At 44.6% G+C, this 16,806-nt stretch overlaps 1 long non-coding RNA gene and 1 other non-coding gene across 3 annotated transcripts; one reads left to right on the plus strand and one right to left on the minus strand.

The window, feature by feature from the left end:
- Positions 1-1,056: 1,056 nt before the first annotated feature.
- Positions 1,057-1,163, minus strand: LOC119868579. Its single transcript, XR_005386574.1, has one exon. It is a non-coding gene; the product is annotated as a U6 spliceosomal RNA (small nuclear RNA).
- A 3,856-nt stretch (positions 1,164-5,019) lies between these two features.
- On the plus strand, positions 5,020-9,866 carry LOC119868221. Of its 2 annotated transcripts, XR_005385977.1 has the most exons (4): positions 5,020-5,155; positions 5,891-5,991; positions 6,089-6,158; positions 6,805-9,866. It is a non-coding gene; the product is annotated as an uncharacterized LOC119868221 (long non-coding RNA). The 2 variants fall into 2 exon arrangements; XR_005385978.1 differs by lacking the exon at positions 5,891-5,991.
- Positions 9,867-16,806: the final 6,940 nt, after the last annotated feature.

The following is a 16,806-nucleotide window of genomic DNA, read 5'->3' on the forward strand; positions in this document are numbered from 1 at the left end:
AATTATTCAAACTATCCAATCTAAAGTTATACACAGCATACTCATCCTACCTCTCCCAATCCTTCTCATAAAGCCAGAATAATGACTATGGATCATGTTTTCCCCTCATTCTCTCTGCTCCTGACCAACCCGGGTGTTTCCTTATGTGGCCCTGAGTGTTATGGCATGTCCCCTCCTCTTGGGAGCATAGGTAATAAACTCCTCTTTCAAGGACATTGTCTCCATATCTGTCATCTTAACATACCTGATTAAAGCAAATCTCAGGAATATTTTAAGACATCTAGTTGATTAAAAAAAAAAAAAAGACATCTAGTTGAGGGGAAAGGCCTGAGTCATGGGCTCCTCTCAAGTCCAGGGTTTTGTACCTGGAAAGAGTCATTTGGAGCTGAAGGAGGTGGGGATTATTGGGAATTAACATTCTTGGGATTCATGTAAAGGCAGGACAGGGGCAGAGAACCCAACATTACCTTTGAATTTTCATACCGACCATTCAGGCTAGATTGTATTATGCTCATGGAAGTTACTCAAGGCTTCCTTTATGGCCCAGCGGGTAACTTATTCTGCAGTGTTCCATGTGTAGTTATTATGTGCACTGTCCTGTGTCAATTAAGTAAATAAATTTATTAGTAACATTTATTTATTTATTATTATTTATGTATTTATTTTTTATAAATTTATTTTATTGGTGTTCAATTTGCCAACATATAGAATAACACCCAGTGCTCATCCCATCAAGTGCCCACCTCAGTGCCCGTCACCCAGTCACCGCCACCCCCCCGCCCACCTCCCTTTCCACCACCCCTAGTTCGTTTCCCAGAGTTAGGAGTCTTTCATGTTCTGTCTCCCTTTCTGATATTTCCCACTCATTTTTTCTCCTTTCCCCTTTATTCCCTTTCACTACTTTTTATATTCCCCAAATGAATGAGACCATATTATGTTTGTCCTTCTCCGATTGACTTATTTCACTCAGCATAATACCCTCCAGTTCCATCCACGTCGAAGCAAATGGTGGGTATTTGTCGTTTCTAATGGCTGAGTAATATTCCATTTATTTTTTTAAATACAGAGTGCTTTACAAATTTCCATGTCGTCCTCGCACAGGGGCCATGCTAATCTTCTCTGTATCATTCCAATTTTAGTATATGTGCTGCTGAAGTGAGCACTTGTTAATAATATTGTTTAAATCTATTTCATCTAACTGAATTTTTGTTTGCCTGTTTTAGCTACCACTCAGTGAGATGTGTTAAAAATTTCCAGTTATGATAGTGGATTTGTCCACTTCTCCATTTACTTCTGCCAGTTTTAACTTTTAATATCCTGTATGCTATTCCAGTGTGTGGGATTTCCCCCCACACATGCAAGCAAGTCTCCTACAGAAGCTGGGTGTCCTATAATTTAACTCAATTTTGACACTATCTAACTGCAGATAGATTCAGATTCCACAGGTTGAGGGCTCAGTCCCACATGACCGCCCTCTACTTCAGATGCCAATCTCAAGTCCAAGTTGTTACATGTGCTTCTGACTGACTGGCTGTAAGTCAGAGGTTCCCACAACCCCTTCCCTTGGGTTTGATTAATTTGCTGGAGTGCCTCACAGAACCCAAGAAATCCATTTCCTCACTAGATTATTGGTTTATTACAAAGGATATTAAAGAATAGCAATCAATAGCCAGATGAAGAGATACATGGAGTGAGGCTCCAAACGCAGAGGCTTCTGTCCCAATGGAATTTGGGGCATGACACGGTGGCACAAGGATGCATTCTTTCTTACTAATCTGGAAGCTCTGAACCCAGTCCTTTTTTTTTCCTTCAGACATCAGAGTTTATTGTTTGTTTAGTCCAAACACATTCAGAATGGTAACACAAAGAATACTTTTCCACCTGAAATAATTAAACTAGATTCTACTAGCATATAATGTTTAACACACTAGAGCAATAAAGATGGTAATCCATTGCCTTCTATACTTACTAAAGCCAAGATGGTAAAGTCAATTTGGTCGCAATAGTGTCACCATCAAAAAAGGTCAGCAAATAACTGTAATGGTCAATGAATATTTTTACTTTGGCCCACTGAAAAGGGGACAAAATGTTAAAAGTCCACAGTCCTGCAGATGAACTATCACCATGGAGGCTTCATTACATAGTCATAATAAATCATTGGCCATTGGCGATTGGACTCAATCTCCAGTCCCTCTCCCCTCCCCAGGGGTCAGAGGAGTGGGACTGACTGTTTTAAACCTCTAATCACACGGTTGGTTCTCCTGGCAACCAGCCCTCAACCTTAGAAGTTTTCCAAAAGTCGTCTCACTGACATACAAAAGACAGGCTTATCATTCTCATCACAGAGAATTCCAAGAAAGAAAGAAAACTACATTGGTGAATATGTAAACAAGTTTAACTGAGTGTTAACTGTATAATATGTGACAATAATGTTTTCTGGGATTTAAATATGGAGAAAATTAAAATGCTGTTTTAATTTGCCCTTCCCAAATTGTAAATTACACAGTTAACACTCAGTTAAACTTGTTCACATATTCATCAATGTAATTTTCTTTCTTTTCCATATCTGCCTTTCCACCTGGGGTCATATTTCTTCTGCCTAAAGAAGAAACTTTGCTATTTCCTTTAACTTGAGACTTTGAGTGCCAAATTTGCCTATTTGTTACATTAAAATGACTGCTTTCCTTTTTTGAAAGACATTTCTTTCTAGGTGTGGAATTCTAGGTTTGCAATTATTTTCCTTCTGCACTTGGAAGATATAAGCTCATTCTGTTTTAGATTCCATTGTTTCTGTTGAAAGATGAGATTCCAGTCTGATTGATGCCTCTTTGAGGATGACCTGCCTTTTCTTCCTCTCTCAGCTTTGAGTACTATCTCTGGATGTCAACAGTGTTACTGTGATAGGCCTAGGTTTGGTTTTCCTCATACCACTCTAGGCTGGACAAACACAGAGGTTCGTGAATCTACAACTTGATGTCTTTTGTCACTTTTTAAACTTCTCAACTATCATTTCTCTAAATATATCTTCTGTATTGCTCCCTTTCTTTTTGGGGGGGGAACAATTGAACGTGCGTTAATGTTATTTGCTATAACACCTTCAACTCTTGCCCCTTCTCTTTCCAAATCTTCCATCATTTTGTCTCACCAGGCTTAATGCTGGATATCTCTTCAGACTTGCTGTTCATTTATATACTTCTCCATTCAGGTGGGGAACTTGCCTTTGACTCTTGAAACATAACATCACACAGTCAGGGCAGATTCTATTATTAGCTTAGAGCTCAGGTTGGAGGAGGGAGTTATAGTCATTAATTAACTTGTGCCAGGTCACCCAGCCTGGAAATGGCAGAGCAGGAACTAAGATCTCAGAATGGACTCTCTGCCCAACCCTTCTTCCTGTGCTTGTTCTCTCCTGGCCTGAGAATTCTTGCTACCGCTCATCTCCCAGGAGGCAGATGCACAGTGGAATTTTCCAAACTTTTAAGCATGCTGCTTGCTATATTTCTTTTTAGATGAAAAAAAGTCAATGAGGGATCCCTGGGTGGCACAGCGGTTTGGCGCCTGCCTTTGGCCCGGGGCGCGATCCTGGAGACCCGGTATCGAATCCCACGTCGGGCTCCCTGCATGGAGCCTGCTTCTCCCTCTGCCTGTGTCTCTGCCTCTCTGTCTCTCTCTGTGTGGCTATCATGAATAAATAAATAAAATCTTAAAAAAAAAAAAAAAAAAGAAAAAAAGTCAATGATATTTCTTCATTATCCATAAATGCTATCACAGGACTTTGCTCTGTTATTTGGGTCATTGGTATATTTTCTACTTTGATTTGGTTTTAATTTTGTTTCTTTTATACTCTTCTTCCTGATTTCAGAGTACATTGATAGACATACTTCCTTTCAAAGAGGAGCTGGATACCTGGGTGTTTCCCAAGGAATTATGAAAACCAGTATAAACATGACATTTCTGGCATTCATCCTTCATGCATCTGTGAACAAGATGGAGAAACAACAATGAATGATACTTATGTGGATCCCCGAATAAGAGTGTTAAGAAAAAAAATTCAGCTGAGTAAAATTTAAAGATCCATTGGATTTATTCAACAATCCGTGAATTGGGCAGCATCCCATGCAGCAAATGGAAAGAAGCTCCTAAGAGCTGTACAAAACAGAAGACTTTTATAGGCAGAAGGAGGCAGGACAAGGAAATTACTAGAAAATAGTGGATTGTTTAAGACAAGGTCACCTTCCTTTTAAGGGATGGCAGGGATCTATTAGGCATATTACATCATTAGTACTGACCAGGAGATTCTAGACTGACTAGATTAGATTATATTTGTGATGCAGACTGAAACTACAAATAGGTTATGTATTCAGTCTCGGTTTGGTGACATGGGCTTAGTTCAAGTGACTCCCTTTGGGGTCCATGGGCACAATGTTTGTTGTTGATGGTGGTTTGTTTTTGTTGTTGTTGTTATTGTTGTTGTTTTGTTTTGTTTTGTTTTTACAACGGTAAGTGATCAGTCATCACAGTTGACATGTACTAGCCAGTGGCATACATAACCCTGTGTAGTTAACTATATCCTTATTTTCTACATGACAGAGCCTAGGAATTAATTACTGGTCAAGCAGTCCTAATGGTAGTCCTGGTATCTGTGGGCAAAAATGTAGAAATCATTTTTTTAGAATTCATGGAGTCCTTCTTTCTCTCCACATCCCTACAGCACCCACTAGGCCAACTGACTCTACCATAGGAGAAGCCAATGGCATTATTAAAGCCTTGCCTATGCTAATGTGAATATATGGAAAGAGAATTCCTCCAGGGAGGGAAATAGGGGTGCACTGGTGGGATGGAACCATGGGAGCTGGTTCAGGATCACAGCGAGTGTCCTTGCAAATGTATGGAATGTGCAAGAGAGACAGGTCAGGGGCAATTGTGTTGGTCTTGTGTAGAGATGCTAGGTTACTTTGCTAGGATAGATGGGTTCTGTAATGTATCCTTTTTTTTTTCTTCTTTTACTAGAAGATATCAGCCTTGGTCATCTAAGGGCAGGTCCACAGAAGTGATATAAAGAGATTAGAGTAGAGGATGGCTAAAGGCAAAGGAGATGGAACAGCTTTCCACTGGATGGAACAACATTCCACTGGATGCCTGAGTTTGGCTCAAGGTGAATGTGGGAGATGGGGGGTTAAATCCCTGGAGACCTTGTCTAAATGGCAAGTAGCATCTTCACAAGGTGGGATCTCCTGGAAATTTATAAAAGGAAGATCATGTCTAATATCTTAAGTGTTTATTTGGAGGAGAGCTCTGAAGAAGAGAAAGGGGATTTAAAAAATCCATATTTGGCACAAATGTAAGAAATTATGTCCATGGTCCCTTTTTTAGCAGTTTCTTTTCAAGTTCAGTAGATGGTTGGAAGAGGATCTGTTCTCCAGCCTTAATTCCGTGTTGTCACTCTTCTCTGCTATCCTTATACCCCCTAGATGCCCTATGGGAGAAAGTATAATACATGGCTACTGAATTCAATCCTGAGCCATTGCAGTGTCCCCTTCACCACTGGTGATGTATGAGAGAATGGTGAAGCCAGAGAAATGGGCACAGGGAAGGGGAAGAGTTGGTTCTCCAAGACTTTTTCTGTTGCTTGTGCTGCCTGTGATTCCACTATGTGAAAACACAGACCTAGTACTTTGTCCAGGATGCTGACACTGACTGCTCATTGAAGGGTACTGGCTATAAGATGTGTAATGAAGAGAACCAGAAGGCGCATGCTGAGGACATGGCCAGGGGTTGGTCTTCTCCTTTAGAATGAGAGTCTTGGGGAAGGAGGACAGGCCAGAGGTTGGTTGTCTTATTTAGCATGAGAGTTCCTGGTGCTTACCCTACCCTTCCTTTCTATCTATAGATACCTTTTGTCAGTCCTTCTGATGTACCCTCCTTGGTGTGGTACAAGTTGGAGCCAGAAGAAATGGAGCAGATAAAAGTAATGCAGGATCAAGGCCCTTTGTGAGCCAACATCCAGACCCACCTCTTCTTCCTCCAGTCCCTAATTTCTCTACCCCCACCAGAGCTTCACAGTGGCTCTCTCCATCTCTCTCTGCAGGCGACCATGAACAAACACTATGATGTCTCCCAGCAAACCCTTGACCTCCAGAGGCTCTGCTTTGACCCAGGTACAGTTGACAACAGTAATTCTAGGGCATGTGAGGGCACAGGGATCTGCTTGGAAGGAAGACTAAGGGATGGTAATGTGGGGAGAGGTTGGTACTGGCTCTGGACCCTTCTCAGCCTTCTGGTTGCCTCCTGTTGGCTTCCCAAAGATTTGGTGGGTGGGACATGATACTGATATAATCCTGAATTGGGGAAATTGCATAGCTGCCACCCTGCAGATCATTGAAGAGAATTTCCCTGAGGTAAGACCCTAGGCCCAGTGCTGTCCTTATGGTAGAGGATGGAACCCATGGGCTGGAGGGAAGATTTGTCTCTGAGGCCATACATAGTAGCCATCACTCTAACTCTTCTTCACCAAAAGCTGTTGTCCTTGAACCTGTGCAGCCACAGGCCATACAGCGCTAGATGGCCTATATGACATTTTATAGGTCTCCACAGTCAAGATCCTGAACATCTCCAAAAATGAGATGGAAAGAGGGATCCAGATCAAATTTGGGGTTGACAGTGTGTGGTAGCACTCATTTGAGAGATGACAGGAGGTGGTAGAAGGTACCTATGTGGAAAGGTGGGGGCTGGGGGTATAGGGGTGCACATGTCTCTCTTTCCTTGGGATTCCTTTTACAATTCCCTCCTCATATTTCTCAGCAGAAGTTAGCCTGAAAGTTGAACAAAGCGAAGGGGCTGAAGGTTGTAGAGCTGTGGCCAGAAGGGAATCCATGTCAACTTTCCTGGGGACCTCTGACCCTGGGAGCCTGAGTTACCCAGCAGTGCCTGTCTGCGGGAAGTAGCAGCCATGCGGAGGACCACATGCTCTGCCTTCTCTTCTTTCTGTGTCCCTCACCTGTGCCTAGAGGTCTCCTTTCCTTCTTCTGAACTGCTTACCTGTTTGCCTGGTCTGGGGTCTCTTTCTTACCATCTTCTGCTCTCTCAGCTTTCTCTAACATGTTGCTATGTTCTGGATGTTTGTGTCCCCCATCCCACCCTGGAAAATTATAAAAATCCTGACACCCAAAGATGACAGTATCAGGAGGTGGGTTTTTGGGAAATGCTTAGGTCATGAGGATGCAACACTCCTGAATGGGATGAGTGCCCTTATATAAAGGGCTCCAGAGAGATCCCTAACCCTTTCTACCATGTGAGGACATAACAAGAAAGTGCCAGGTATGAACCAGGAAGAGGGCCCTCATCAGAAAGCGACCATGCTGCTGCCTTGATCTAGACTTTAAGCCTACGGAATGGATAGCAGTAAGTTTCTGTCATTTACCAGACACCTAGTTGGTAGTATTTTGTTATAGTAGCCTGAATAGACTAAGACTCAGGCCTTCCCATGGGTGTGTTCTAGGAAGCAGGAATCCCGCTCCTTTCCAGGATCAGAGTGAACACCTTGAGCCAGGTGCTGGTGTCCTGGACCGAGAAGGGTCCTCCAGCCCAGGGTTTCATGCTGAGACAGGTCTTCCTACTCCCTTCTGAGACAAGGCTTCCCTCCCTTGTTCTGAGAGGGAGCCTCCTTTTCTTGAACCAGATGTATCCCACCCCCAATCTCAGGTGGCCTTAATGGCTTTCCTGCCCCATGCTGAGGGCTGAGGTCCTGTTCCTTTGGCTGAATGCCAGGAGCTGGGCCCTCCTTGGGAGACACCAGGGTTCCCTGAGTCAGGGGGCCAGAAGTGGGTGACTGCCAGTGAGCAGAGAGCGTTCCTGGGGCAGGGATGGAAGGCAGAGGGCAGAGGTGCTTGAGAATGAAGGACAGGCCTCTCAGAGGAACTTCCCCCTCCCCTCCCTCCACACATCTCATCAACCTGACTGGTCCTTCAGGGGAACCCTGGTGAGCCTGACATGGATATAATCCCTCAGGCGAGGAACCAACTGAGATAATCACAGGTGCACAGGGGCCATCAGGAGAGAGGGCAGTGGTCATAAGAGGAGACCACAGACCCTCAGCCCTATGCTGACCTGGGGCTTGACCCTTTACTCCTTCTGGGACAGGTCTCCTGCCCCCGTGGTTGCCTTGTTCTCCATGCCCAGCTCGAATTGAGCTCACACAGGTGACAAAGTTTCAACCAGCATCCAATGGGCCCCCAGCCCAACACATGCATGTTTTCCATTCCTACCTTGGGTGACAGGGCAGATGAAGGAAAAGGCTGCAGCCATGAAGCCATTTCCTCCTTCTCTCTTCCTCCCTGACCCCACCACCATGGTAGAGCTTCTTTCCCTTCCCTTTGCTTTGCTTTCTCTTCATTCTTTGTCTCTACTCCCCTGTGTCTCTCTTACGTCTCCCCTCCTACCTTTACCCCGTCTTCTGTCTTCACCCCCCTCCCTCTCTGCCTCCTGGGCCTTGTCTCACTCATCTCCCTGCCCCAGCATCCTGGGCCATCCCAGGATGGGCGGTGGGGGTCATGGTCCTGCAGAATGCTGGACCCCTAGTGAGGTAGCAGAGCCCTGGGCTCCCACCCCATTCCCTCTTCTCTCTGGAGCCTTTGGTAGGGACTTGAAGGAAGGGAGGGAAGCAGAAACGTGAAGACAACCCTAGAGTCTGGGTTCCAAATGTTGCTTCTGGTGGTATTGGAGAAAGGAGTCAGGACTGTCTGGGTGGATGCTACATAGGGGAAAGGAAATGGAGGAGAGAGAGGAAGAATATGAGGGGTGCAGAAGACATGGGAGGGAAGAGGAAAAGGAGAAAATGTGCTTTTCCTCTGGGTCAGTCCACAGGGGAGGTGTGCAGGGCCCTGGTGTCTTGGACATGTGGTGTAGGTGGGACACACCGGGCTGTGTGCCCATGCCTGTCTAACCTGCACATCCTGGGTGTTAGGGACACAGGTTGTGGAGTGATGGCTCTCACCCCAAATCCTTACTTTCTGAACTTGGCCCATTACTTAACCTCTCATTTTCCTCATTTGCAAAAGGGGCCTAATAATGTCCATCTTTTGGGCTGCTGTAAAAGTTGAATCAAACGACCTTGTGAAGTGACTGTCACAGGGTCTGTACATAGTAACAATCCCTGTCACTGGAAGCAGATCTTCCTATTGTTGCCCTCCCCATCCTGACACCTTGATTCCCAGAGAACAATTGTCTTCTTCAGCATGAGTATCATCATAAGACCCTGATAGGGAATGCTGTGTGATGGTGTCAAGCATATGTAATTCGAAGGGGGTATTGTTGTTTGTTGTTGAAGTGGAAAGAAAGCCTTAGGGTTCCGTTCATAACTTCTTCCCATACCCCCTCCCAACCCAGTTTCATTGATATATAAGTGACATTCACCTTTTTGTAAGTTTATCTGTACCTTCATCCAGACCTCCACTGCTACCCCCACCAGCAATTCCAGGTGAATGCTGTGTTGTGGGTGGAACTCCCACAACCCTTTAAGGTTATGGGGAATGTGGTTCCTCAGTCCTCGGTGTTTTCTCAATATTGTGGAAAACCAACAGGTAGATCCAAAGAGTCTAGCCTAGTGGTTAAGGGCATGAGGGTATAGAATAGGAATATGGGTTCTTTCCCAGACCCAAAACATACTAGCTGTGTGACTTTGGTCAAGACATTGCTGTGACTCAGTGTCTTACTCTGAAAATGGAGTTAGACAGTCCAGTCCTTAGGCCATTTTATGGAGTAAATGAGACTATAAAACCATCCCTGGGGGATCCCTGGGTGGCACAGCGGTTTGGCGCCTGCCTTTGGCCCAGGGTGCGATCCTGGAGACCCGGGATCGAATCCCACGTCGGGCTCCCGGTGCATGGAGCCTGCTTCTCCTTCTGCCTGTGTCTCTGCCTCTCTCTCTCTCTCTCTCTCTCTCTCTCTCTCTCTGTGTGACTATCATAAATAAATAAAAATTAAAAAGAAAACCATCCCTGGGGTGCAGGTAAACCTCCTAATCTAGCTACCCTGGTTGATAATCTCTCCAAAGGTGGTCTCTGGGAGGGGTAGAGGTACCAACCAAAGAGTCTGGGGGCAGGCACAGTAAGGATATGGAAGGAACTTGGTTGCTGAGTGGCAATGGGAGCAGGACCATTGTTGGAGGACTGGGGTTGTCCAGCTGTCCAGCTGTCCCAGGGTTCATGTTTCTCCAGTGTATGCATCATGAATAACATGCTATTGTGAGGGACACCAGCCCCAAGGAGACCCAGAGCACTTCCTCTATCCCAGATTCCCACACCCTCTTGCAGCTCCTTGCCCACCCTCTCCCAGGAGCAGCAGGAAGGACGCAGGCTTTCTCTACTACCCAGTCTGGGACGAACCTCCAGTGGTCTCAGAAGTGAGTGTTGGGGGTGCATGGAGATAGGAGGTTTCTGGGAGGAACCAAGGAGGGAATAATGGGAACTTGCAGGTAATGTGTTTTGCTTGTTGATCTCACTCATCATCCTGAACATTTCTGTCTCCATACACATTAAATTACCTAGTTGTTTTGAACAGGTGTATATTATATTATGAATTCTTTGGGTCTCATTTCTTTATTGACAGACATGTTGGTTTCAGGAGTTTTCCCAGTACTCATTGTGCCACAGGGCTCTTTCCAGTGCATATGTTGCGGTAAATATGGAGCCATGTTTGCTTTGCGTAGATTGTGAAATGGCACTGTGCAGTCAGACTGTCACCACTTTGGTCCTAATGGATGCCACCTGTCCTTTCTCTAGCCCAGGTGAATTCACGACAGCCCCTGGGAGTACACTGGTTCTCACCTGGCCCAAGGTGAGGCCCAGGAATTCAGGCCAAGTGAGTGGAGACTGAATGACCTCGGGATGAGACTCAGGGCTCCTGGCTCTGCTGATCTCCCATATCCCTCCCTTCACTTCCTCCAGGCCAAGCACACAATCCCAGAGGAGGACCTCACCCAGGCTGGTGCAGGACCCTGAGAACGTATCCCTGACAAGAAACCCTTGAGTGTGGTCATCTTCATCCTCAGCATCTTTGTTGTGTTTTTCTTCTAGTCTGAGTAGATCCCTGTGATTGAGCAGGTGGTTGCTTGAGGCTGGGAAGCCAATATTTAACTGATACTAATCCACCCAAAGGGCACCGTAGTTCTGTTTATTTGTCTCACTCAGAATCCCTGATTCTTTTTTTTTTTTTTTTTTAGATTTTATTTTTAAGTAATCTCTACACCCAACACAGGGCTGGAACTCACAACCTTGAGATCAAGAGTCATGTGCTCTACAGACTGAGCCAGCCAGGGTCCCCCTGATTCTTCTGATAATAAAGAATGACATTGCATGTTGTGTCAAATCCCTGCAAAATCCATTTGAGGCAGGCATTTTTGTACCACAGATGAAGAAAGGTAAAGTCAGAGAGGGTCAGAGACTCTTTGGGAACAGTGGGGTAGAGTCTAAAATCCTGGACCCCCTAAAGCCCAGGCTGTGTGTGTGCCCAGGGCCATGTGGCTGTTGAGGCAGAGAATGATCTGTTACCCTGGTAAACCTGGAGATGGTGCTCTGTGCCCCTGGCATATTATTAAAATGTTTTTATAGAGGGAACAGTATAATTGCTTAGTCATACAAATCTACTCAAATTTAAAAACAACATTTTCTTGGGAAAAAATAGCGTTAAAGAGCACATGAAAACCTGGGAAGGAAAAATTACCCACATATATGGATGACATAGGATAAAAGTCCTTGATATGTAAAAAAAAAAAAAACAGTAGAGATATCAGAAACTGAGATTAACCTAGAATTGTTATTAAAAGCAATAGGAATGCCCAACTAATCTGTGAAAAGCTATCCAAACACAGTAACTACAAAAATGTAGCTGCAAACATTGAGATGAGATACTGAATGAGAAAAGAAAGCTGGAGATTGTTATTCTCAGGAAAATTCAGAGAGAAAAGAGAGAGAGACAGAGAGAGAGGAGATAGTTCTGTGTACATATGTCTATATTAATATATTGTGTATAGGAAATGGATAGTCATTACTTATCAGAGTACAATATGTCAGGCAAAAACATGTAGCTATGACATGCCTCTGAGAGGTAGGCATTTCTGTCTTTATCTCAGAGACCCCTCCCTGCTTGCTGGTGTACAGGACAACTTTCAGAGACTGCAGTGGATAGAAAATCATTTGTATGAGGAAAGCCCTTCAAGGTCAGTTCTAGGAGGTTCCACAGTTAGACCTTCCCTGATACCCAGGAGCAAAGGGAAAGGAGATGGGTTTAGATGGAGGGGCAGCACTGGTGGCCCTTGATGGGGAGAGAGCTGATGAGGACATAGCCCTTCAGCCCCATGGCTCCAGGGCAGTCCCCAGGTTGCTGCTGTCTGCAGTTGAAAACCAAGAGTGCCCTGGGGTCAGAACCTTCCCAGGGTCAGGTGAAGATGGTACTCAGAGAGCCCAGTACCTGTCTGCTTACTTCACATTTATTCTCTGTCTTCACTTCCTCTATTCCCCACCCTCAGCTGGGTTCCTCTGTAAATGAACTATCTTGTACTATCTGGCAGTTAATACCCACTTCTATCATTCACACGTTGGCTGGATGGCAGGAATAATTAATAATACTAATAAAACTGAAAACAGCAACACTAGCAATAACAATAATAAAAGATACCAACAATTATAGCACACACAGTGGGATACATTATTTGTTCAAGATTATGCAAATACTGATTCCCAGCATCCTTCTGACCCCAAGGCCCCTGCCCCAACCCCTGTGTACACATTGAGTGTTCTTCTGGGTTAGGCTGGAGGCCAGCACAGGGAGGGGACTCACTCAAGGTCCTGTGGTCAGTGATGGGTCTGGCAAATGAGACCCATGTTTGATGACTCTCATCTTCTATTTAGCTGACCTGTTACTATTATTTGTTCTTCTATACTATCTCTTCTTCCTGAGGCTCAGTAAAAAATACAAATAAAAAAATAAAAAAATAAACTTAATTCATGTCAAAGTAGAAGTAAAATAAGGAGACAGGAAAGCACAAGGGGGAAAAGGAAATGATGAAATGGGACCAAAGTTCACTTCCTGCTGCTACACTTCCAGATGATGTTTCAAATCTTCTACTTCATGGGCAGAAGAGGCAGGGTAGGCCAGGAGTAATATACCTCAAGTTCTACTACAGGCCAAACATTCTTTGAGGTGTTCTCCTCTTCTTCTTAGAAGTCTGGAAGCAGGCACCCTTAGTCCCACTTTACAGACGGCCAACCTCAGACTCACAGAGCTGTGTAAGTTTTCCAGAGTCAGACATCTATCCCTTGCCATCCTCACAGGCCAATCAGCAGCCTCCCCTTTGGATGATGGATTTCCAGGGCTTAAGGACTGATAGTGGGAACCTTCCCTGATATGGAAATTGAGCGGTGTTATGTCCTCATTTAGCATGAAGATGATGGTGGGGATGAAATCCTGCCCCATAAGCCATGAGCCAAGAGGCCTGGATATGGGGGCCACACAGACTGGCTGATTCTTGGGGTGTTGAAGGGGACCCAGGAAGCAACACACACTGTTGCCTTTTGAAAAGGGAAACTGAGTGGTAGGATATTAACATGGACAGCTGCTATATGAAAGGTATTTTACAGTTCAGCTCATTGAATCCCAAGTACTCTGTGCAAGACCAATACTTACCAATGATCAGGGGACAGAAGTTAAAATGTAAGTAACAAAATCCAGGAAACAACCTTGTAAATTACTGTTCCAGGAGTTACAACAACTCATTAAGCTGTCACCCATTTGTCCTATGAGCCATCATTCCACATCTCTGAAGGCATTATTATTCGCTTGCTCTTTTTCAAACAATGTGCAGAAATACTTTTAAAATACTAACTCTCATTAAAAAGAATCAAATACCATCTGCACAGCAAACGTTAAAGGGTGTGTGAAAATCTGGGAGAAATCATTTACAACTTACATTCAGACACCTGTTTACATATGCAATGTGCAAAATGTTCTTAAACAATAGAGATAGGTCAATGGTATCAAGAGTGGATGCACATAACAAGGAATATAAATGCCTAATAAACACATGAAAACATGCCAGTCTAAATAAGCCATACCAAGTGAAATAAGGATACCATAATGTCTAAAGCAAAATATGACCCCATTTCTGCAAAAGAATATATATTAACATGGGTGTATAGGTATGCGTGTGATTAAATATGTTAGTGCACTACATACAGAGAAAAATTTGGGAAATAGGCACCAATAAGTTAACAGAGAATATCTTTGTACCATGGTGTTGGAAAAAGGTAGGGACAGATGGGAGCAACATAGTAATTTCAGCTTTTAAAAATATGTATTTCTATAGTTTTTTTTATATGTGTTAGACAAAGAGAAGCATTAACTGGCAACAGGACCAACTCTTGAGATCAAGCTTTGTAAAACAGGTAAATCAGCTACTGAGTCACAAAGTAATAGTGTAGAAATATGTTTATTTAGCAACGTAGAAACATGTTCATATCCTGCAGTATGAAAGTAGCACACTGAATAGATGTCTCTGATAATAATTCACTGCATATGCACTGTCGGAGATAGAGATATTTTTGTTTTATAAATCTTCATTTCTATGGTGTTTTAAATATGGAAACATTGAAAAAATATTGAAAAGGTAAAATAATTGCAAGCTGATTACAAATATGATACTTATATATTCACGGCTTTGCAAGCAGATCAAAACAATTTATTTGGCAGTTTTCTGTATACACAAGTTTGTGTATGTTTCTCTGTCTCACACTTCCCCACACCAATTATTCATCATACACTTTTACTTAGTTCATTCAACTAAGTACCCAACATTAAGTTCATCCATTCAACTAAGTTCATCAAACATTCATCATGCAACTTTTACTTAGTTCACAGAGGGGCTGGATTTCTAGTCCAAGCTTAAAGATCCCAGGATGGGTGTGAACGTAGAAGGATGACTGCCAGTGTGTAGAAAAGTCTAGAAATATCTATCTATCTATCTATCTAGCCTATGATATGGAATCTATTCACCTCCCTCCCTCATCACCAACACCACAGGCCTTTCCATTGCCTACCTTTTGCCAAGCCTCATAGTTGAGTCTTTCACACCTGCAGTTCTGACTCTGGTCACCAGGTAGCATTGTTCTCCATAATCTATAGCTGTTCTCCCCTGCCACCCTGCACCCCAATGAAAAGGCATACTTTTTATGAACAGAAGCAAAATGTTTCTTCAAAGCACGTCACAAGACAAGAAGTACAGTGTGATCCAAATTCTTTATGAAAAATTCATTTGTACAAAAAGATCTAAAGGATGCACGCACAGCTTCCTTTCCTGTTTATGCCTACATCTATATCTAATTAATTAGTTAATTAATTAGATATTGGGTGTCTACTGTGTGCCAGACACTATCGGTCTAATTCTACATCTGCATCTCTTCATCTTCAGACCTGCATGACTGGAAATACCCACAGGAAGCAACATGGATGTTGTTACCCACCCCTACCCTCCATGAGGTATGACCTCCATTTCCAGGAAGATTAGTTCAAGCTTGACCACCAAGTCCTAGAAACCCAGCATTGAAACGGGAAATGAGAAGGAAAGGGAGGGGCAAGATGGCGGAAGAGTAGGGTCTCCAAATCACCTGTCCCCACCAAATTACCTAGATAACCTTCAAATCATCCTGAAAATCTACGAATTGGGCCTGAGATTTAAAGAGAGACCAGCTGGAATGCTACAGTGAGAAGAGTTCACGCTTCTATCAAGGTAGGAAGACGGGGAAAAAAGAAATAAAGAAACAAAAGTCATCCAAGGGGAGGGGCCCCGGGAGGAGCCAGGCTAAGGCCGGGGCGAGTGCCACCAGGACAGGAGAGCTCCATCCCGGAGAATCAGGAGCTGCACCAATCTTCCTGGGCGGAAAAGCCTCGCAGGGATTTGGAGCAGGACCCCAGGAGGGCGGGGATGCCCTCAGGCACCCTGGGACAGTAACAGAGGAACTGCGCCCCGGGAGAGTGAACCGAGCTCCCTGAAGGGCTGCAGCAGGCATGGCTGGACCCGGGAGCAGCTCAGAGGGGCTCGGGCGGAGGCTCCGCGGAGAGGGTGCTGCTCGGTCCGGAGCCGAATCCAACAGCGCAGGCCCGGGCGCACTGGGCGCTGGGACACAGCCCAGGATCCGGCCTCCCCCCACCCCCGGGACAGGCAGAGGCCAGGAGGGCCCAGGACAGCAAGGACGCTCCTGCCCCAAGCTGAGCAGATCAGCGGCCTCGCCCCTGGAGCATCCAGCCCCTGCAGACAGAGAGCTCCGGAGTTCCTGCCGGAGCTGAATCCAGGTTTCCAAGCTGGCCCCGCCACTAGGGCTGTTGCTCCTGGGGCCTCACGGGGTAAACAACCCCCACTGAGGCCTGCACCAGGCAGGGGGCAGAGCAGCTCCCCCAAGTGCTAACACCTGAAAATCAGGGCAACAGGTCCCTCCCCCAGAAGACCAGCTAGACGGACAAGATCCAGGGGAAGTCAAGGGACTTAAAGTATACAGAATCAGAAGATACTCCCCCGTGGTTTTTTTTTTTTTTCACTTTTTGATTTGTTTCCTTCCCCCACCCTTTTTTCCCTTTCTTTCTTTTTTCTTCTCTTTTTTTTCTTTTCTTCTTCCTTTTTTCTTTTTTCTTTTTCTCTTCTCTTCTTTCTCTCCTCTCTTTTTCTCCTTTTCCCAATACAACATACTTTTGGCCACTCTGCACAGAGCAAAATGACTAGAAGGAAAACCTCACCTCAAAAGAAAAAATCAGAAACAGTCC

This window comes from Canis lupus, chromosome X, assembly GCF_011100685.1.
Source record: "Canis lupus familiaris isolate Mischka breed German Shepherd chromosome X, alternate assembly UU_Cfam_GSD_1.0, whole genome shotgun sequence".
Classification (NCBI taxonomy): Eukaryota; Metazoa; Chordata; class Mammalia; order Carnivora; family Canidae; genus Canis; species Canis lupus.